The sequence below is a fragment of the Colletes latitarsis genome, chromosome 14, assembly GCF_051014445.1.
Source record: "Colletes latitarsis isolate SP2378_abdomen chromosome 14, iyColLati1, whole genome shotgun sequence".
NCBI lineage: Eukaryota > Metazoa > Arthropoda > Insecta > Hymenoptera > Colletidae > Colletes > Colletes latitarsis.
The window spans coordinates 24,769,750-24,794,300 of NC_135147.1; the positions used below are offsets into that span (position 1 = coordinate 24,769,750).

The window sequence follows — 24,551 nt, forward strand, 5'->3', positions numbered from 1 at the left end:
TTCTAGAAAAATTATTTTCAGCTGTAGGGGTTAATTACGATTATTTTTGGTGAATACACATACCCCCGAAATCCTACGCATTTTCGAGAAAAAAATTCAGTAATGTAGACAAATTTTTCGGTGAAATTAAAAAGTTTCAAATCATTCTGAAAAAATTATTTTCCACTACTGGGGTCTATTTCAATCATTTTTGGTGAATAGACATACCCCCAAATTCCTACGCACTTTCGAGAAAAAAATTCATTACTAACGGAACTTTAAACGTGAATAACTTTTTAACGAAACCTCCATCAACAAATTGGTATTCTTGATTTTCGTCTTATTTTGGCCTCTAAAATCTCTCATTGGCTCTTGCAAACTTATTTTATTTAAAGAAAGTAATCGATGGAATATAAATATTTATTTTTTACGAGTGCACTGGAGTTTCAATTTTAGTTTTGATATGTAACGAATTAACTTTCTGGAGCATCGATGCCCTCCATTTTTTAAATACAGTTATTAAATGGTAAAACTCACAATTTTTCGTACGATAAAAAGTCGTTCGAATAAACTCGATTTAAAATTCCCCCATTGCATCGAGAAAAATTGTTGCTCGCGTGTCGTAGTACGTATCGAACATCGCGAGGTTTTTACAGTTTAGCAACCCCCTATTACAGCTCTGGATATATATTTAACCCCGTTCAGGGCACCGACTTGGAAATCGATCGAGTCAACAAGTAGAAGGTTCGAGCCTGGAAGTTCCCCATCGCAATTTAGGCTGAAGTTTAGCAAAGTTATGGAATTTTTCCCAGTACTGTTTTCGGATGCAGAATGATTACACAGTGAAAATGTCGGAAATTAATGCGACAGAGGTCTTGGAAAGTTACTGTACTCGGACGCGCGGATAATAGAGTGGAGTTCTTGGCGATATTATTCGCGACGGCTTTCACAAAATTCTGTCGGGCATTATATATTCATAAAGATCGATTACTGGTCTCCTCCATCATCGGTGCTCGAAGTTTCGTTCGCGCCTCGCGCGTTTAAGCGCCGATGGACATTTATGAAACGTCACCCGCGGGAATTTTCACGTGCGTTTCGCCGCGCGAGATTTCAAGAATTCCCGTCGCGTTGTATCAATAGAGCAATCTGTCAGCGATACGTCGACAAACCAAGATGAATTTTTGGAAGCTTTCACGGGCCGTATTCTGTTTAGATTTTATTAAAATCCAGCAGCTTTGGGGACCGGTCGAAGCGACAAGCTCGTTGTTCCACAGCTTACGCGTTTCTGTGCAATATCAATCAGAATAGAAATTTTAACAGGTGAACCGTATAAACGATGTTAAATAGTAAAAAAATCCTTAGGTATCAAACATTAATAACTACTAAAAATTCTTTTTAAGTAACACGAAATAATATGAAGAAGCAATCGAAATAATCTGAGTAAAGAACTTCCAGACATAGTTTTTAATATTTTTCTCACGCCGTTTCGAACGTAGAATGTATACTGAAATTCTTTTTTCCTTTCAGGTGGATGCCTGATCGAACGATCTTTTCTTCGACTCTCTTCGATTTCGCGAAGTTCAGAGAGTTCGTTGAGTGAGCAGAGTTGGCTGTTTCGGTAAGTACTCGTCGCAACTATGAAATTTATTAAACGACAGCAACAAGACAGTACAGCTGGCCGTTGGGGAAGTTCTCGAATCCAGGAAAGCTCAAAATCCAACGAACTTCCGGCAACTTCGATGAGATCAACAAGTTTTTAAGGCACTAATCTTGGCAAATGGGGAATATTTACATTGTAGAATCTGATTTTGGTTCTTTGGTAATTTTCTGTATATTTTTGGTGATAAAATCGAGCACAGAAGAAATGGTGTTAAAGATAGAGCAATTAATTTATGTTTTACAGGAATTCGAATTATGAAATTATTAAAGTGGTATTGCATGTCGTAAGAAAGAAACCTGTTCCATGTTATTAGAACAAAATCGTGGTTTATGGTAAAAGCGTTAAAACTGATAACCACTGGCATATATCTGCGAACTTAAATGCAAAATTCAGAATTATTGGTACAAAATGTTCAGCCGGGAATACTGGCGGTATAATTTACAAATGGTAGACCACTCATTGGTGGTTGTAGGTTATGATTGTACGTATTCGTTTCGATATCGTTATCGCGTGCTCAGAACGTGTACGTAATACCGAGAGTGACGGCGGAATATTTAAAAGAAACGTTTCATGATAGTATGAAATTATGGTTAAGGTTAAATTGTAGAGTAGCCTGGGGTCGAAGGTAACAACTCGACTTTGCAGTACGATTCTGTAAGAATTCTCACAATTACAGAAAAAGCGTTCATACCCAAAACTAACGCTTTTATCTCACATTATCGAAGTCGTAATATTTTAGCCTCGTAATAAATAAAATTAGAATAATCGAGTCAGTGGCATTACAATTAAAAGAATGAAAATAATAAATTCTGTTAACCAAAAGAAACTGAAATATTTGTGGCCATAAATTAAGAAAGTTCCAAAGTATATCAAACCATCGAATTGTAAATTTATCTAGCTGTGATAATGGCTTATAAATCATTTCGTTTGGTGCACTTTTTATACGATCAATTCTTTGAAGAAAATTTACAACATCGAAGAGTCACTTTAGTAAATGTAAATTATTCATTCTTTATCGTATGACCAACTGAATCTATGATGTGTTTTGAAATATTTGACTTGTTGCTTCTGACCTCGTATAATTCAAAGATTTATGTAATCCGCAAACTTCTAGATCGTATATTTAAAAAAATGACACAGTACCTACACCCACGTTTTACACACACGCTGAACGATACTTTCGTAATCTCCGGCCAAACGACAGTTCGCTAACGATAATCAAACAGCGACCGGCTAAATAAGCAAAACGCGGGATATTAACGACAAAAATGATAAACGATAATTAATCCGAAAGTGTCACGGTGGATCGGGCCGCTTAATTAAATTGCTAGCTACCGGGAATTCCGAATTCGGCCAGGCTATACGGCGTAATTATTAAATATTCATTACATAATGAATATAATAATAGGAACACGCCGTGGTGCATTGTACGGACAATGCGCACGATCGTGTTCGACAACGTATACGTACACCGTCAACGGGAGTATCGATACACGTTTCGAGGCGTAATTTAATAATAATATTAACGCTTTGAAACAAGATATCCAACGCTGCATCGCCACCGAATAATCGAATTTGCAGTACTTTGAATGCGCCTAGCATTAATTTTATCTCGCCTAATTAATCGCTGGAAATTTGGAAATTCTATTTTTCCTTACGTCGTTTCGTTCGCGATTTCGATACGAAACGAAATCAGACAATTCTCGTCCGGGTGCCTCGCAGAAATAGACGATCTTCCCGAGAATATTCGCCGCCAGTTTCGAAAACAGCATCGATTCCGGAATACTTTCTATCGAAATACAAAGTCGACACGAATCACCGAGTTTAAATTGGAATCGTTAGACCGAAACAGTCACATTCGTCGCGTAAGAAGTTAATATTTGTCGAACGTTCTCCGTCCACTTTCCCACTGTACGACACGAAGCCAGTAAAATGGTAAACTTACCGTGGTTCGCGGGAACGGTTCACGGAAGCTTATCATCCGGGCTTATCTAGAGCTGAGCCTCGTGTGTCCGCACGGTAGGAATAAAAAAAAAAAGAAAAAAAAAACTGAAATAAAGGAAGAATAAGCCGGCGTGTATCGGACACTGGCTCTTCGTAGGACGTAGGATCTGATCCTCTTCGAATGATATTTGCGCTTCCGGGCATTTCCTGCTCTGACATGGCCCCGCGATACGCGCAATCGGATTTAAAATGATAGTAAAGCTTCCCGGCTCATGGAAATACGCGGTTATTGCTCATATCCGCGCTAAACCGCCGGTTTTCTGCAGCGGTTCGCGTGTCGTTCTCGATGCACTTCGTGCCTGGCCCGTCGATCCTTGTCAGCAATTTACTTGTCCGTCTCGCGGCGAATGGGACAGGTCCTTTGACGCGCGAGAGCTCGAAATAATGAAAGAGATTCTTTCGTAATAAATAGACGGTTAACTTTCGAAACGTTCGCACGCTCAGCGTTTCCTCGCCTCTGCCCACCGTCGATTCCACAACTCGCTGTTTCTCACATCTATATAAAAATTGAAAATAGAGGACTTCGTCCGTTGGTTGGTCGAATACTAAATTAGAATCGATGAGTGGTGTTTTTAAACAGACACCCAGGCTGAGAACGAAAGTTAATTTCACTGGCAAACCTAACTCGAAGGTTTTATTTGTTTTTCGAGAGAGGAAACAATATCAGATAGCTTAATCTGTTTTTAATTTCTTACCGAAACAAAACTCTCATCGATATTTCGTCGCGTGATATATTTGTATGTAATATTTCGTCGCGTGACAGTTTTGCATGCGATATTTTGTCGCGCGATACTTCTTGCGATATTTTTGCCCGCGATATTAATGCCCGGTGATATTTTGTCGTACAACCATTAATCCAGTCAATGGCGGGGCAGGTGTCAAGCGCACACTTTATTAAAAATCAATAAGAAACGACGTTTCGACAGGTTTTCGGTCCTCCTCGAGCGATCCAAGGTCGAAAGAAGAGCGGGGACAATATTAATAAAAAAAATGTCGATAAAATAGTTCGGCGAGAGTTTACGTTTTCTCCATTTACGGGTGCAATTTCGATGGGTTTTCCGGAAAAATTCGACGGCCCTTCTGATCCTGTTGAGCGACGCGTAAAAGGCCATCGGAACTTGGAGAGTCTTCAGAGTTCGCGCGAAGCATCGCTATATCAGCCACGTCGAACGAGTCGGTTGTCTGGCTTCATTTCATTTGACGTATTGTCGGCCCTCTAATTAGGCCGATAATTGAAATGTCGAATATAATACCGGCGTGGAACTGGCCGTTGATTATTTCGGAAATTGCACGGTCTGAAGTTTTAATTGGTGGAACGCGATCCCATCGACCGACGCTTGTCCAGGGAATCGGACTTGCTCTCCTATCGATCCCCGTTCTCGCGTTCTTTTTCGATACCTCGGGAGAATGGCGATCATTTTTCCCCAACGAAACTAATTCCGCGGGATGGCCGCGTCTTCGATGCCGAACGATTCTTCCCTCGCCATTTTTCACGGCGATCTTGTCTCTATTCTTTCCATCGTATACCAGAAAACAGAAATAAAATAAAATAGCAACGCCGGAATATTAAAGGAATTATCGCAATGTTGCTATTGGCGATGAATGCAATCGATTGCCATTTGTTGCAACACGCGTTTGTGAAAGAATATTCGAGAAAATATCTGAGCTTTTGCAAGGTGATCTTTGACATTATATTATACACAATAAGGTAATCAGCTTTGCGTTAGCTCGATTATTTCTTCAAATATAATTAATATGGAAAATGAGGTCCTCAGTGAAACTCGTTATTATATTTCAAATTCGACTGTTATCAGTCGAAAGGGTAGTTTTTTAATTAAAATTCTGCAAGCAAGTGAAATTTTTGTATAAAAAAGAGTACATATTCCATATCAGGGCAACTGACTGAATTAATTAAAAATTTGTTTTTTCGTTGAAAAATTTAGGCACCCTGTCGATTTTTCTTAGAAATTCGTTTTTCATTTTTAGTAATTTTGTTTGACGTCCTACAGAAAAGTTGTCTAATACTTTTTTGTAGGTACCCATGAGCTCTATTTCAGAAAAAAGTTTCAATGAAATATATTCACTAGTGTAGGAGTTATGGCTGTTTGAAAATTGGACCATTTTCATGGGGTTTTTCTCATTTTACGGGGTCAAGGACCAACTTTTCGTATATTTTTAGAATTTCTACATATTCTCCACCAAAATACGCGTAGTTTGCTTTTTTAAACATCAAAATCCTCCAATCCGTTCAGAAGTTATGATGTTTTAAAGATATGGATGAAATTTCAGTGAAACATATCAACGCTATGGTCAGACATGAAATTTTCGGTAATCAATTTTTTTCTCGAAACTGAGTAGGATTTCGAGGGTATGTCTGTTGACCAAAAATGCTTGCAATTGACCCCTGCAACTGAAAATAATTTTTCCAAAACGATTTGAAATTTTTTTTTTTCACCCAAAAATTTCACATCTTCTCGAATTTTTTTCTAGAAAGTGGGTAGGATTTCGGGGGTGTGTCTATTGACCAAAAATGCTTGTAGTCGACTCTTGCAACCAAAAATAATTTTTCCAGGACGATTTGAAATTTTTGAATTTAATTGTTAATAACTTCTTAACAAAGCCTCCATCAACATATTGGTATTCTTGATTTTCGTCTTATTTTGGCCTCTAGAATCCTCTATTAAAATTTTTCCCAGAGGTGGCCGTACACCCTGTATATTTTTTATCAGAACACGTTCTCAGCCATTCTCGAACGCAATCCACGGTAAACACAAAGCCCGCTGCGTCGAAACGATATTTCAGCGAAACGTGTCCTACGAGCTCCAGTTCCCAATTTTTGATACTTTTCTCTGCCCCTCCTCCGTCGTAAGATTTACTTCTTGCAATATCGACGAGCATTTTTTACGTTATCAGCGCGTTTCGATAACATCGCGGGGAACGTCTGTTCGCAATATTTTAGACGAATCTCGTCCGGCACTTTTCGGTATCGCGAAATTCACGGTGGAATATTCTGGCGGGAGGGGGAGAAAGCATTTCGGAATGCTCTGTTTCAGGAGTTTGACGTTCCTCTAGTTTTAATCGTATCTGTTTTCCAGCGGGAACCGCTGAAAGCCGTGCACGCGACGCCGGATATTACAATTCATTCGCCCGGTTTCGAAATTATCGCGACCGCGGGGAGAGTTTCAATCGGGCTCTGTTTGAATTACTGTGTCGGCGATCCGTTCACTGTCAACTCCAATAAGACTCGAGATAGTAACCCGTCGATCGCTCCTTTATAGTCTCGAGAAATTATCGTCGACGAGAGCACCGGGCGCGGATGGAACGTCGGGCTTTATTAAGGATTTATCGTCGCAAAACAAATTTTCATCGAAGAAAATAACGTCTGCTTGAATACGCTTCTACCATTTTTTAGAACATTTAAGATAGACTTAAAGATGAAGATTATTTAGGATTTTAAATAATTTCTTAACTATATCGATCACCGTGGTTTCACCAAATTGTAAAAATCTTCAAAACTCAAGTGTCCTTTTCATTCGTTGTTTCACATTCCTTTTAACTACTCTATTTATCCAGGGCAGAATGATCAGAGTAATCAGCCCTCTCTGAAAGGTGTTCGGAGTATTCGCTGGCAAGATCGATCGTAAAACGAAACGATTCGCAATAGATTACGATCCCCGGCGTAAGAGAACGCTACGACTGCGAGTCGTCCAATCATCGTCGACTCGATTTGCCCTGAACCACGTTTTGAGACTCGGATAAATCCCTTGGAACCGTACGAAACCCTTGGTCCGGATAGCTCCTTAACCCTTCGTTCGAGCAGCTACTTAATACGGGATTGCTCGGGAATGGCGGTGCCCCGTTTCCATCGGGACAAAACATAGCGAGGCGTAAATTAGATTTTACATCCACTTTCGGCGAATGCTGAATCCCGTGTACTCCCGTTCATAACCTGTCCGCTCCTAAACGAGATCGAGCGCAAAAACGGGAACGCTTGATGCGAGGAGGCAATGATCCACGAGGGTCGGCCCGAATATTAGCAAAAACAGAGGATAAATTGCTGGAACTTTGGAATACATCGAGGGAATTTGTGTACGAACGTGCTCGCGATAATTGTCTGTCTCCTTGCTCGGCTTTTTACTCGTTGATGAGGGGGCGAGGAACGTTCAATTTTAGTGCAATGATACTATACAGGGTGTTCGGCCACCCCTGGGAAAAAATTTAATGCGAGATTTTAGAGATCAAATCGAAAATCAAGAATATCAATTGTGTTTACAGTTCCGCCCGTTCTGAATTTTTTTCTAGAAAGTAGGTAGGATTTCGGGGGTAGGTCTATTGGCCAAAAATGATCGTAATTGACCCCTGCAACCGAAAATAATTTTTTCAAAACGATTTGAAATTTTTTTTTCCCGTCGAAAAATTTCACACCTTCTCGAATTTTTTTCTGGAAAGTGGGTAGGATTTCGGGGGTATGTCTATTCACCAAAAATGGTTGTATTTGACTCCAGAACCTAGAAATAATTTTTTTAGAACGATTTGAAATTTTTTTTTTTGCCGAAAAATTTGGCCACCTACCCCCTGTCGATTTTTCTTAAAAATTCCTTTTTCATTTGTAGTAATTTTGTTTGACGCCCTACAGAAAAGTTGTGTAATACTTTTTTGTAGGTACCCATGAGCTCTACTTCAGAAAAAAGTTTCATTGAAATATATTCACTAGTGTAGGAGTTATGGCTGTTTGAAAATTGGACCATTTTCATGGGGTTTTTCTCATTTTGTAGGGTCAAGGACCAACTTTTCGAATATTTTTACGATTTATACATATTCTCCACCAAAATACGCGTAGTTTGCTTTTTTAAACATTAAAATCGGCCAATCCGGTCAGAAGTTATGACGTTTTAAAGATTCGCATGAACGGGTAGACGTTTCTGGCCAGAAATTAGATTTTCGGTAAGGAATTTTTTTCTCGAAACTGAGTATGATTTCGGGGGTATGCATAATGACCAAAAATGATTGTAATTGCCCACTGTAACTAAATATAATTTTTTTAGTATGATTTGGAGCTTTTCAATTTCGTTTAAATTTCAGTCCATAAATCACAGCACTATTAACCCTTTGCACTTCTACGTGACTCGACCTTTTTTCAAGACCGAACCAAAGAGATATCTTACACTTGAAAATTACAAAATACAACAATAGTGCAAATAAAACAGGTATTTGATTCAATTTGTTTAGTTGGCGTAAATTTCGAATAAAACACTCAAAAGCGTTGCTGGAGCCGCTGCTAACAAAATCGAAATGTAATTCGGAGCGCAAGGGGTTACATAATGTACATAAAATTACGCCAATTAAACAAATAATGTAAGTAAAACAGATATTTGATTCAGTTTGTTCCTCTATTTGTTTAGTTGGCGTAAATTTCGAATAAAACATGCAAAAGCGTTGCTGGAGCCGCTGCTCACAAAATCGAAATATAATTCGGAGTGCAAGGGGTTAAATAATGTATATAAAATTGAGAGTTAATGAGGCAAATGTACGTGCAATCAATTTAACTGCGAAACCATTGTCGTGAAAAAATATCGTTACGTGTTTTCGATTTATTTTATATTAAATGTAGGGCGTTTCTGCGTTCGAGGTGCGAAAGAGAATTTCGAAAACGGTGTCGTTTGCCTGTGGAAGTCGTAAATCCAGTGGAACCTTAACGGGAGATTTAAGAATAAGCTCGGCCACGGAGCGGTAGGGGTCGAAACAACGGGGTCGAATTCGGAAAATTAATGGGAGCCGATGGGAGCATCGAAACCACGGGACGTCGGCGCGTGAAATATAAATTCCATATCAACGGGAAGCCAGGGCCGCCCGGGATGAATCGGAGCGTCTTCACGGCGGAATTATTCCGGGCACAATGAATCGGCCGGGCGAATTGCGAGAATCCCCCTTTTGAACTTCGTTGCATCGCGCGAGCGCCAGAACAAAGGGACATTTCAGCACAAAGGAGCCCGGAGAGAGCAGCCGCGGGAGCACTCTGGGCTCTCTCCTCTCCTCCAAGACGGTGTCCTGGGGAGGGAAAAACATTTACCCTCGAGCCACTGAACCGACGGAAACATCCGGTCGGTCGAAAGCCGATTAACGCGTTCCCCGCCGATTTTATCCACGGTAAATCGAGATTCTTTCGGGAACTCCTTCCTGACCGTGACGCGACCGTCACTTCCGTCCATTGCGAGAAATTATGGCCCACAAAGGGGCTGCTCAAAGTGGTTTATATTTCTATGTTTGCATTGTATTTGGATTCTTTGCGGGAGACGATGCATTTTTCATTTTAATCGTGATCTAACGACGATTTGAAATCAATCTGGGTGAAATTGGATCTTGATACAATCTGAATTGCGGGCATAAAAGAGAATTTTTTCTGTTTTAAATCGATATACTACGGTATATGTCTCTGTAAGAGTGTATTTTTATTTAGAAAAGTTAGTTTGATTATTTGGCGTAAGTTGGACACCCTTCTCTGGGCCAATATAATTATACTTCGTCTGACCAAGCGTGGTTGTTTCTACTTGAATTTCTATTTCTAAACATTAACAGTGATCGTACCCCTTTCAACTCGATACGCCTGTTTAGAAAATAAAATTGACCTAGAATAAATAATATTAACACCTAATATTATATTATAAAGATACATAGCCATAAACACAAGTAGAAATACCTGATAATAGTCAGACACGGGGAATTTCACACGACCGACAATCTTCCACTTTGGCGGAAATTTAGACACAGGTACAGGGCTGGCAAATATTCCTGAGCTTTTACCTTGAGCGATGCGCATATTTAAGGGGTGAAAACTACCCTTAAAATTGCGAATGAAATACGTATTTAAACAATTTTCTTCTTTTAATCTACTGTCTCTGGCCCCTATAAGAATCTATTTTTTTTAATTTCTTTATTTTTATCGATATCAATTTCTTTTCTTCTCGAAAGAAAGTTTTCCATTCATTAATAAATTCCAAGCCATTGATAACGATGTCGAATAAATATTTAAAGTCTTCAAATAACGATCCAAATGATATTCCCTAAATTTGCTGTGAAATTATATTAAATTTACGATCAAAGGTTAGAGATCTCCGGGCTCGAGCATCGTCGTTCCAATCTCCCAGCGTTCGAACAAAAGTCGTCGCGCGTCCCGCCAGATTTTCATCCATTAGACAAGACGAGAGACGCATCCATGCGAACGGTGAATGTCCGTTACTAATTAGCCGCAGACTTTTTGCTTTGTCAGGCTTCGGGACACGGTTTGACCGCGTATACCCAGCCAATTCGTATTCGCCCGTGACAAAGCATACGGCGAGGTATGAAAATGCAGCTGGAGAAAAGCCGATCCTAAGCCAATACCGGGTCCCGGTGTCCATGGAAACGCCTGCTTCCTGTTTCGTTCCAGTACGCGTTAAGCCCCATTCGCACAGGACAGTCCATGGGCTACCGTCGCATTAACGAGCACCGAGTGTAAACACGTGGCATCCGCGACTGGCTCGATGTCGTGTCATCTGTTCTATTCCGGCGACCCGCTATCACGATCCCCTCGAATGTTATTCAGTGTTATCAGCCGGACGCAGAGGACAAGAAACGGCTGGGAATGGCCACGCGAGCGACACGGTATCTTCGTTACGAGTACAACTCCATTGTTCCAACGACGTTTCTTTCGCCATCTTCACCGAAAGATCTCGATTTAAAATTTAGCACCGAATGGAATTTCTGCTTTGAAACGATCAGTATTGTACCCAAGCGACGACTGTAATAATTAAACTTACATTCTTCATCAGTTTCGTAGCCATGTTTAACACTTTAGCTGCCATTATATCCATATATGGGTGACTGGATTTTTTACTATGGAACTGAAATAATTAATTCTCAGGTTGAAATGCTAAAGGAAATTAATTTTAATTTATGCGGTTTACAATTGTCTCTAATCAAAATTTCTGGTGGACTTATTAAGGTAGACTTACAAAAGAAAAAATATAGTATGAACTTACAAGTAAATCGATTTCGATGATAAATAAAATTTGAAGGTTTCAAATCCAGTGTTAACTCACTTACACCACCGTGGCTCTCAACCAGCCATATAATATGACAAAATATTTTTTTTTTTATTAGAAGTTAGTGGAATTTGCTAGTTGAGGATCCCAAGCCCGTGGAACGAATTTTTTTTTTAGCCTCGAATACTTTTTAGCGCCGTATTGTCCGCAGTCGATGTAACGTATCGAGATTTGCATAATCGACGCAAGTCGCGTTCGCGAAACTATACCCGTGTCATTAGTATTCATTTCAGCCCCACGGCGAATAGGGGGGGAAACAGAGAAAAAAGGAAGGAACGAGGCTCGCTAGGTCAGCGAAATAACCATTTAATCCGCGAAGAACGAGCCACGCGGGCTCCGGCGCGCGCTTTGAATATCGCGAGCAAAACACGCACATTCAACCCGTTCGAATGCGGAACGCAGAAAAACCCCGAGACCCGGGGCTCGCTTTAATTATGAAAATTACTTGGGCGAATAAAATAACGAAAGAAAAAAAATACACCGAAACGAGAAGGAAAATTCAGCCGGGCTTTTCGCGGTTTCGCGCAGCGGACTCTCGCGCGTCCACATATGTTCGGTTGATTTTATCAAATGGAACACGTTTAATTGTTTGCACGGCGGTTTATAAGCGTCCGCGCGTCCGAGGATAGTTATTCATACCCACGGAGAATTTTAATTTTCTCTTGCGTCCTTTTAGTTTTTCGCTCGACGAGGACTTTTTGCCTAACATTGTTTCGATCTTCATAAATTTCAGGCCGCCTCCTAGTTAGAAGGTGAACAAAATATGTGGAGTGAAATTTTCCGCTGCGGGGCTTCGTTTCCGAGGAAATTCACTTTTTAAATTTTCATGTCTGACCAAACTCGGGTATTTCTACTTGTATTTCTGGACATTGACCGATTGTACCCTAACTTGATTTATTTGTTCGGAATATAGTAAGATTGTATAGAAAACAGATAATATTATGTGAGAAAGGTTTGTGATTATGAACACAAGTAGAAATAAATAATAATAGTCAGACACAAGGGATTTCGTAGAATCTTTCACTTTGGTGTAAATTTACTGATTGTAAAATATTCCTAAGCTTCTCTCTCGTTCGATTTACATATTCTAGGGGTGAAAACTACCCTTAAAGAATTTTCTTTTTTCACCTAAGCTACTGGTATCTATTTCCCTGTCATGTTTTTCCCCCAATATAGTTCTATTCCCAAACGAATCACGAATTTCTGGCGTCCTGCGCGAACTCGCGTGACCAGCTACGCTCGAAGGGAAGGGTCGAAGAAAACAGCGTAGGAAATAGTGGTTTGGTTCGATCGTAAAGTTCAGGAAAGTCGGTTCGTCCGTCGCAACTGTGCCTGACCACGGCAACGTAGACCGGTTTAAAGTCGCCCACGCTATAGAAATTCATGTTTCTCGAACGCATCCAGCCAATCCCTTCGCTCGCCGAAAGCTAATGACCACTCTCCGCGACCGCGATTCCGCGAAAAGATGAACGATTCCGTTATTGATTGCGCGTAATAGGCACTTTATGCTATCCCGGCGACGTATTTACGGGCCCCGTTCGGCCATAAAAGCGGCTACGCGGACCGTGTCACCGCGGAAACGGCCCGGCTCTGTAAATTTTATCAGCGAACTACGACAGCAGCTCGTCGTTTTCGCCAATAACGCGAAACGAAAGTAGCCAGACGACGGGAATAAACTTCTTCCACGATGTTTCGTGATACTTCCGTACAACTTCGAAGTTTTCCGCGTTTCTGCATTCCCCACATTGATCGATACCGCGTACCTCAAATCTCTTCAATTAGGCGAGTTACAAAGGCTCGACGAATCATTCGAGATCGTCTAATGCAACAGCCACGATTTGCCAAGGTTTTCTCCGATAACGAGTCGAGAAATCCTTTCAAACGGAACGATTCGTCGTCGCGTCGTCGTTCATTGTCGGCGGTGTTTGCGATTGCCTCGACGTTCGGTCGAACGCGAGTCAATATACCCGGTGCACTCTCGTGAAACACGCGATCCCGCCGATCGTAGTCGTTTCGAGGACGTTATTATCGTCGCCCAGGTGACGGTCGTCGAGCAGAAAAATGTCTCGGCAAACTATCGGTCGGCTCGTCGATTCAATATTGACGTTGGCCGTGTAATTCCCTTCGACTTGGCTGTGTACCCCGGAAGAGGAACCGTAAGACGAAGGCAGACAAAGACCCGGAGCAAGGTGCAGCGATTCCATCCCCGTGGAATTTGATGACTCGTTCTTAGCTCGGATTCGCAGTTCTTCGCGACGCGACAACTTTGGTAACGCTTTTGGTTCCTCCGCCATTGCAATTCCTCGCGTACAGATTACACTGGTGGACAAAATTATGAGACACCCCATTTATTGCAAGCTCGTATACGTAGCAAGAACGATGAGGGTATATAAGATTAGGGTTCCTTGAACTCTACCACGATGTAAACAAACACAAAGCGTTGAAGCACTTTCAAGATTTTATTTTGTTTCGATTTTATGGTAGAATAGAATTATAAGACGAATTTTATAGAAAATATTATAGTAAATGTGTGGAGTCAACTGTGTAGAAGAGTATTAGAAGGTGGTAAACAATGTAATAATCATAATGATTTGAAAGTAGCAATTCTGAGAGGTTGGACAGACTTGGATCAAAATTGATGAAAATATTATTAAAAAATAAAGAATTTTGATTTGATGAAATATATTTTCAAATAACTATAATATTGACTACCTAAACCAGTAATTTTCAGAGTGTCTTATAATTTCGTGCACCAGTGTAGCTAAGTTTGTAGTTCGCGATTTCGAATAATTTTTAATCGTGGATTTGTTTAGGAAGAACTTTGAGAATGAAATAGTCAGTGTGAACCATGCGATCACTTCGAAAAAAATATTTTTTTGTCTAATATAAAAGTGATTTAGGGAGATTAGAACGTTAATTGTTTTCTTTGTCCAAAGTTTTCAAAGTGACCTGTAGGTTTTTAATTTTTTTCCCAATCTGAGATTTCAATCTTTGGCAATTCTGGGGTTCAAAGACTATTTTTCGACATAGAAGAATCGAGTGTGCGGAGGAATTGTTTTGCTGTTCGGAAGTAAGAAAGTCGCGTGCTCCGTGAACTTTTACGGAGTGTATTAAAATAGGTTGGACCAAGGTTTTCCAGGGTCATCATTCATGCTCGGGACAGGAGCTCAGCTGTGCAGCATCCAGCATACCCTATTCCTCATACTGTAAGTAATATATACGGGCACCGGTGTCACGTAGCCATGCATTCCAAGGTGGATGTCGCGTCGAGGAAGAGGTTGGGTAACACTGTCCTAAACGTCGATGGTTCGTGACGATGTGCCAGACATGCCTTTAGAGACGCTTTCAATACCCGACTGCGTCACCGTGATTCCCAACGCGTGATTGATGAACTTTTTACGAATACCGCAGGTGAGAATCGTCGAATTCAAACCGTCACCGCCAAATACGAGTCCCTATAAGATCGACAAACACAGAAAATATCCTCCATTCTCAACCCTTTCGTTCGTAAATTATTAAAACATTACGATGGACAAGCAGAAAACAAACGATGTGTCTGTAAAAATAGTCTGACACTGCGAAAACGTTAATTAATTTGAGTCTTCCTCTTACATTTTGTATACATAATTTCACAATGAAACTTATTACATAAATTACCTTAGGAATACTGTCGTAGTATTTTTAGAAAAATCAAATTTATAAAGCTTGCAATCTCGATTTAAATAATTAAGGAAATCTTCCATCTTCAGTTCCAACATGTCTGACCATTACTCGTCATTTTTACCTACGTTTTCGATGCACGCAGATGCCAATATTGGAATTGTTTACGACGTCTAATTCTATAACTAGCTACTGTCATAGTAGTTTTAGAAAAATCAAATTTATAAAGATTGCAATCTCGATTTAAATAATTAAGAAAATCTTCCATCTTCAGTTCCAACATGTCTGACCATTACTCGTCATTTTTACCTACGTTTTCGATGCACGCAGATGCCAATATTGGAATTGTTTACGACGTCTAATTCTATAACTGGCTACTGTCATAGTATTTTTAGAAAAATCAAATTTATAAAGCTTGCAATCTCGATTTAAATAATTAAGAAAATCTTCCATCTTCAGTTCCAACATGTCTGACCATTACTCGTCATTTTTACCTACGTTTTCGATGCACGCAGATGCCAATATTCGAATTGTTTACGTCTAATTCTATAACTAGCTACTGTCATAGTAGTTTTAGAAAAATCAAATTTATAAAGCTTGCAATCTCGACTTAAATAATTAAGAAAATCTTCCATCTTCAGTTCCAACATGTCTGACCATTACTCGTCATTTCTACTTACGTTTTCGATGCACGTAGGTACCAATATTGGAATTGTTTACGTCGTCTAATTCTATAACTAGTTAGGATAAAATCATCGAGAACGTCGAAGAACTGCAACGCGAGTAGAAATAACGAGCGATGGTCAGACACGCGTACTATATCGTGCCAAATGGCTCGCGTGCCCTATGAATTTTTAAAATCAATTTTGTCCGGGTCAAAGTGTCGTGCGAAAAAAATCTCTCGCCCCCTCGAACGGGAATCCAGCATGAAAAAAAATTCGTGTTTTTGATAAACCACTCACACCTTGCGTAGAATTTTCCGCCATCGAAGAATCGCGATACGATATTTAATAATCGTGCTCCACTTTTTGGCGAAAAAACATCCGCGTCCCCGATTGATTCCGATCGATTCCCTCGTCGTGAAAATTACGAAGTAGATTCTACTTTTTAACGGGGGAGCGAGTAGATCGAGAAACGAGGTCGGTTAGGAGAACCTGTTGCTGCTTAGGTGCCCGGAATCCCCAGTCAGTTTTTTGTTCTACACGGTGATCACTTTATCCCGCCACGCTAATATACGTACCCGTCCAACCGTCCCTGTTACCCTAATTTTTCAAATAATTTCGATTCCGTTGTGAGCTCGCCGGAATCTGGGCCAGAATCGTGGAAACCACTCACGATTCCGGAATACGAACGCAGGATTTGTGGACGTAGAGAAAATCTTCGGAATTCGGAGTTCATATCTTCGTCGAAGAACGCCCCATATTCATTGCTATACGCGAAGGTCCATTCTAGTTCCTGCTTCCTATAGAGTGCTCCCGGCCCTACAATATGGCTGGATCCGTGAAAGGAGAAAATCCACTAAGAAAAAGCTTGCACAGCTGCTCCGGGATTCCGAGCCAGGCTCTCTTGATTTACAAACAAGCCAAACGATCAATTTTTTACTTTCGTGTTCGCCTCAGACACCGACCATCAATCTTTTACACGGTGAAAATTATAACGTTAGAAACGTTAATATTAGAACTCTGTACCTCAATTTTTGGGTCTTAATAATTGCTGAAAACATACAATTTCAGCTCAAATTAATTTCGTACGATTAAACTGTGCTACGATTCGGTCGAAAATAAAATTCCAAAAGAAAAAAAGGGAGAATTTTATCCACTCGTAGATTTAATCGAAAACGTTAATATTATAACTCTGGACCTCAATTTTTAGGTCATAGTAATTGCTGAAAACATACAATTTCAGTTCAAATTAATCTCGTACGATTAAACTGTGCCACGATTCGGTCGAAAATAAAATTCCAAAAGAAAGAAAGGGAGAATTTTATCCACTCGTAGATTTAATCGAAAACGTTAATATTATAACTCTGGACCTCAATTTTTAGGTCATAGTAATTGCTGAAAACATACAATTTCAATTCAAATTAATTTCGTACGATTAAACTGTGCCACGATTCGGTCGAAAATAAAATTCCAAAAGAAAGAAAGGGAGAATTTTATTTAGATTTAATCGAAAACGTTAATATTATAACTCTGGACCAAAATTTTTAGGTTTTAATAGTTGAAAACATACAATTTCAGTTTAAATTAATCTCGTACGATTAAACTGTGCCACGATTCGGTCGAAAATAAAATTCCAAAAGAAAGAAAGGGAGAATTTTATTTAGATTTAATCGAAAACGTTAATATTATAACTCTGGACCAAAATTTTTAGGTTTTAATAGTTGAAAACATACAATTTCAGTTTAAATTAATCTCGTACGATTAAACTGTGCCACGATTCGGTCGAAAATAAAATTCCAAAAGAAAAAAAGGGAGAATTTTATCCTCTCGTAGATTTAATCGAAATTTGATCGTAATTGGTGAAAACATACAATTTGAATTAATTTTGTACAATTAAACTGTGGTAAAAAAAATTTTCTGAGGCTGAAGTAGTTTGAGAAATCGTAGAATCTTTAGATCGAAGAAAATGGAGGAACAGAGGAATGATTTCCAGGGTAAAATCGTTCTCGAGTGGTCCGACGGCGGTTTTAATGCGAACGATCAGCGAATCCGTAACGGATTTGCGATCGTTCGCCGGGCTAAGAACAGAAAGCGATCGGTTGTAACGGGCGAAAAACTTTGGACGAGCATCGGCGTAAGTTCGGATTATCTGGATGGATCCAATTTCAATACAATGGGGTCTTGGCCATTCTTAATGCTCCTTTTCGGGGGCGAAGTTTCGGCCTCTCCTCCGACCGGGAACCGAAACGGAAACTCGGAGATTATTACCGGCATCTTTTTCCGCTCGAAAATACGAAAGCGATTACCGGATAATCCGTGCTTCCATTTATCGCGGAAAAGCGGTCGAGTTCGACGCTGGAAAGGCGTTCGGGGTCGTTACGAAAATTTTAATGAACGGAATGGCCGTTGAATTTACATTACCACTTGGTAAATATTAATGGGGATATCCCCGTATCTCCATTATCTAGGCCACACTCGGTAATTTCTTAACGAACGTTTAACTTTTACAGAATTATTTACGAACGATCGTACGCACATTTCCGTAGCTTTGTCTTAATTGTTATTTGCCAAGAAATTAACCCTATATGGCGATGGGGGGTCGTTTCCGATCGCTCGAGGAACCCCAGCCTCATTATTTCCGTTAATAACTTATTGACCCACTTAGGTTAATACTCGCCATGTTATACTCTCTTTAAAACCCTAATCCCGAGGAATTATTACGCGTTTCTGCGTTATCTTTAATCGATTGTAATCAAGTAATTCGGTAGATGTGCATGGTTTTAGTTAGTTATTCGAATTATAAACACTGTTCCCCGTGAAAGATATTATTTTAAATTTAATTTGATAGAAGCAAGTTCGATTAAAATTATTTGTTTTGGAACATGTTATGCATAAATCGAGGATAATGAATTTGAACGTATCTTTGGAAACTGTAATTCATGCATGGCTGAATCTGTTGTAGAGGACTTAATCAATGGAAAATAGTGATCCCCAGCTGCGTGATGGGGACTGTACAGGTGCTTCGTAGATATGTAACGATCTCTCCTCCATTTGCCAAGATTCACCAGCTGCGACGAAGATGATCTAGTTCCATTCACGCGGAGATTTATTCGATCGATATCATTGTCCGAGATTAATACGGAAAATTATCGAGCGTTCCAATCTCCCACTTAGAACTGTACACGAGTGCTTCGTTTGTGAATTAGAATCGGGTGTTTCGAGCCATGGTCAATAGCTAGTCAAAATTTTGACTATAGTTACTCATTATTAGTATACATGGTCACGAGAACTGACTACTAAAAGTTATAATTACACACACACACACATACGCGCGAATTAGTAGGTCACAGTATAAAATATTCACATTTCTAATCACAGTTTCCAGAATAGAATTTTGACCATTCATTTTATGCAAAGATTTTAGTACGCATCTAATTACAATCGGTGTCATATAGTCGCAACGCGTCCATGCAAATTAAAAATTCGATTATCCCAAAATATCACATCTTTTCCGTGCAATTAATACATCGCTACGTTCATTCTCTGTATTAATATTGCAAATTAATACTGTCGATTTAGCAGCACGTAAACGTTACCATGCAAATAAAGTACATCATTACTTCATCGCGTTTTACGTTTTTAATTAATTCTCGCCAAAATTCCATAACATTTGCATGAAAAATAAGCGTTCGGTTTAAACGAAGATCAAATTTAATCGAACCCAAATTAAATACGTAATCCCGATGTCGGTTGAAATTTGTATCAACTTGATGGTTTCAGAATTCTCTTAAATAACCAACTGTCGATCTCACCAACGTAACGAATCCAAAAACAAAAGCAACGATACAAATGTTCAGAATAAAAATACCAAGATGCCAAGAACATAGTTACTGTGGCTCTCATATGCTTCTTAATTCTTTCGAGTCGATAATTCTCATATTGTTTGAACGTTTTGAAACGCTCGTGTTCGTGTTCGGAGGGTCTGGAATCGCAAACGGAACAGTTTCGCCGGGCGGTTCGCGAGCCCCGTGGCTCCGCGCTATGGTAGACAACGCGATGGACGCGAACATATTGCACGCACACGGTCGTCCCTCTCACACGGAGGAATTTCGAGAGCGTTGTAGGCTCTCGTGGCCACCTGCACGTCGTCGTGCTGATCGATCGGGACGAAAGCCCCGGATGTGCTGGTCGGCTGGCCACCCCGTTTCGTTTCGTCGGTGGACGAGCCAGCTGCTGTGGCCGACCACCGGAGTTTAATTTATTTCCGTACCTCCTTTTGTCTACCGCGAGCCCCCCCCCCCCAGCGTATTTCGAGATCGATGCTCTGCGTTCGTTCCCTCCGCACGCGGTGATCTTCGACTTTGGACCGCCACGCGCGAGAATCGGGCCCGAGACGCGTGGGCTCAAGAATTGGATCGAAGGAACGAACGAGCGTGGGTGCAAGAATCCGAGAATGGGTACGGGAATCGCGCTGAAAGTATTTCCGTGCGAGAATCGAATCGAGATGCAACGATCGAGGCGAATATGGAAGCAAGAATCGAAGCAGAAAAATAACGTTGCGAAAATCGATGAGGCGACGAGTATACCTGCTGACTCTCGAAGCAACAAAATAAATCGTCACCTTGACCAGCCAGGCCTGACAGTTCTTAGCAAGAACTGTACACGTAAACAGCGTTCGTTCCCCAGAAGTGCCAAGGCCAGTCACGCTCGACAGTCCCCACCAATCGTCGTCGAGATCGCGGGTACGATCGTCGTGAAAAATTCCCAAACACAGTCGGTTCGATCGTTCGCGTTAGAGGACGGTTTTGTATTCGTTCAGCGTGAAATATTTTATTTGTATCGCTCCGTTTTAATAAAATTGCGAAGTCCAGGATCTTGCAGAGTGCACTTTTAATGGTACACGATCGCGATCGAAGATAGAGGTAGGTGCACTTAGAGAATCGGCGGGATACTCGTGCAGGAAACGAGGTGAAGTGTTGTGCGTGCAAGAATCGAAGCGAAGGAGTATATTCGGAAGAAGTATGCATGGAAAAATCGAACCGGAGGAATATGCAAGCGAGAATTGAGGTGAAGTGATACTTGTGGATGAATAGAAGTGATGGGACATGCATATAAGGATTAAAGTAAAGGGGTAGAATCGAAGTCAGTATTGTCACGTATTTCCAGGCAAGATTCCGCGAATAACCGAAGTAGGACAAAGTTTGGAGGATTCCCCATTTGCAACTTGGATCTCAAGTGAGTAAATATAACAATTTTTATTTATCAACGTTACAGTTTATTAAAAATTGTCAAACGTTGTGGTTGAAACTTATATCGATCTATATTGCAATTTTGTTATCGTTTAGTAGGTAGAAAGAGGAACGTTTTAAGAAATTTTCGTAGAACTTATCTAGAAGTATTTTAAATTCACATTGTATTTTTAATACGTATATTTTGACGTTGTCTGTTACAAATATTTTTCAACAAAGCAGCGAAGCTTCAGTCTTTCTGAGAGTACATTTTCCTTTCAGCATTAGCTACGCAAGGTATTGAAATTCTCTTCTCGAGCTTCTACAATTTTCCAGTAGTTGTATTATTGCAGCAATCTTGTGGAAGCTTTCAGAGATGATCTTTTGACGTTAGAGCTTTAATATAAGAAAAATTAAAGTACACTCGCGGTCGTAAAGGAATCTACTTGGCCATAATGAAACTCTTCTATGAAACTTGTTGTTTGTAACGATAACATCCGGGTACGGTCAGTAAAATATTCCACCGAAGGTATCAGTGTTGCAATAATCGAACGATACCACGTTTTGCAATAGATACGAATTCTAGCTGTCCGTGTTCCTTTAATAACGTGGATTTTTAAAAGTGTGCTGATGTAGAGTCCATTAAAACATGAAAATATTTTAATATACCTGCGTTACTAATGCATTGTATTTTCCATCAATTTTTATTTAAGTCTATCGCGATAAATGTACAAAATTTTAGCCAATGTTTCGCATTTCGTCCATGAAAGAAATTTCCAGTACAACGTTATTAACGAAAAATATAAAGCAGAGTTATTAAACGGGGAAAAGATATTTCGAAATAATTACAAATATTTGTTCGCCTGAAAATTGCAGAATAAAAATGAACGTGAGTGTGTTATGATTAAATTTAGTACTTATATTCTTTCTTGCTTTATTGTAATATCGTATGGGTTAGTTTTTAGTTAAAGAAAAGGAAGATCGGTTATCGTTGGGGGGTGATGATACTGAATATCAAAGTTGTAGACGTAAGGATGGTAATTTTTGAGTAATGGGGGTAAATAAAAATCTTGAATCGATCGAATCACGGGACAGTGGTCCGCCGATATCAGTTTCATCAATTTCCTGACGAGCAAACGGGCCACTTTTTCGTTCGGTTCTGTTCGCAATTGGCCCGTTATCTGCGCGCAACAACCGAACCCGCTGGCGATTAGACAAACGAGCGTAATATAGCCGGAAACAGCGACAAATCGCTGCCTTTCCGAGCTACCGATTTGTACCGTTCGGAGGGCCATTTCTGCGCGCCATTGGCCGTTCGCGCGGCCAATGCCTTCGAAACACCCTATCTAATAGATCTTCGTGCCGAAATATCATCGTTGTGGTTCCATCGGGAATTCCTCGTCAATCCGGAAACAACGTTTTGCCACGAAAACAGAAAAAAAGCCACTTTTGGTCACTTTTTTAACAAATCACCCATTCGAGTATTCAAAGGTAGCAGTTCCCATTTTCCAATCATTCGTCACATTTTATTTGACACATTTTAATTTCAGTCTTCACTCAATTTTAGTTCAAATTAGGAAATCAAACTAATTTTATTTTTATTTGGTAGGTTGATCGTTCGAAACGTTCGTGTTTTTAATTAAATTTCACAAACATTGGTTCTGTTTTAAGTGGTCGTTTTCGCCATTCGGTAATTTCATTCTATTAAAATGTAGAATGTAATTTTGTATTAAAATACATAAATTCGATATTGACAATTGTATCTAGAATGTTATTTTAATGGCGACTTTTCGTGAAACCCAACGTACGAAACATATCGAAAACGGCCACTTTCGAGCATTGTCTTTCCCCACGTACAATCCAGCCTCGTTTAGACGTTGTTTTTCGCGGCGACTTTCGTCGAAACTTTTGCCCAGCATATTTCCACGGGTTTCTTTCATCATCGTCGGCCACAACTTTCCTCGTTTGCGCGACGATCTAAATTTAGAGAAAGAAACCCGTGTTTCGAGTCCGCAGCGACGCCGGAAAAAGGGTTTCTCGTTGAATATGCACACTTTTTAAAATCTTCTAACGAGTTCGCGGTCGGTGTGAATTCTTTTCAACTTTCTAATTAAAATCCACTTTAACCGAGGGATTCGCAACGTTGCGAGTTCTTCGTTTCTAACTCGCGAACGCAATTTTCAAAATGTTGGACTTTTAGAAGAAACAATAATTACAAGAATATTTACGATGCTCAGCGGAGAGCGAAATAAGCTTGGAGCTAGTTCAACAATTTTGTAAACGTAATTGGCCGTTTGCAAATTCGACTAATCGTTAAACGTGGTTTTTTTTTTATTAAGAAAAACTTCGATTGCTGTAAATTAAAATGGTAACTTGTCATTGATTTGATATTTAAAATCGTGATCGAAGATGGTTGCTTTGTGTTCCAAGTGTCTCGTTTCGAAAGGAACTTTGTTTAAGATAACGAAACGTCGAGTAAATAACGTTAGTCGTGCGATGGTTTCGAGGGAAAGTACGAAATTAGGACTGGATCGAATCAGCGACCAATATTGCAGCAGAGAATGTCCCCGACACGTCTGTCCTGCTATTAGTAGAGCAGGACCTAATTGTTTCCGTGTGCCTATTACGAGTAACCCAATTAAGAAACGCCCCTACAAACGCTCGATGCACCACGAACACCTAATAATGGCGGTGTGTTTGTACCCAATAAGGCTCCAAGCGCAACGCAATCGCATTAAACGACACATGCTGGTAAAGAATTTAAACCGAGAAAACAAAGGCTCGTTCGAACGTTATTAAGAGATCATTTCTCTATGAAAGTTGCGAAATTCCGCGACTTTCATGAATTTTTTCCGACCAACCGCTACTCCCAACCTTCCGATTCTTTTTTGCAGTTTATTCAACTATGTTTTAGTTACACATTTATATTTTTTATACAGTTTTATACCTCGTCTTTTTCTCTCGTTTTTACGACGACGTTTCTAGCAGAAATATTAATTTTCATATTCCACCACTTTCATCAGTAAACAAATTGTTACACTCGACAGAGGAATGATATTGTTTTATGCTGCTTTAACACTTTGACTGCCACGTCATAGAATTTTAAACAGTGGAACTGAAACAATTAATTCTCAAGTTGAAATGTTAAAGAAAATAAATTTCAGTGAGGCTACGAGAGTAAGTACTACAAGTTTTATGTTATGTAGTTTACAATTGTCTAAAATCAAAGTTTTGGTGTTGTAAATAATTTTACGATTTTAGATCGGCAGTCAACGTG

The 24,551-nt window shown here is 39.9% G+C and overlaps 1 protein-coding gene across 4 annotated transcripts in view; it reads right to left on the bottom strand.

The window, feature by feature from the left end:
- Window positions 1-24,551, bottom strand: part of LOC143349696 (neural cell adhesion molecule 2) — a 297,113-nt gene that overhangs the window by 88,489 nt on the left and 184,073 nt on the right. The gene's annotated exons all lie outside the window — the stretch shown is intronic.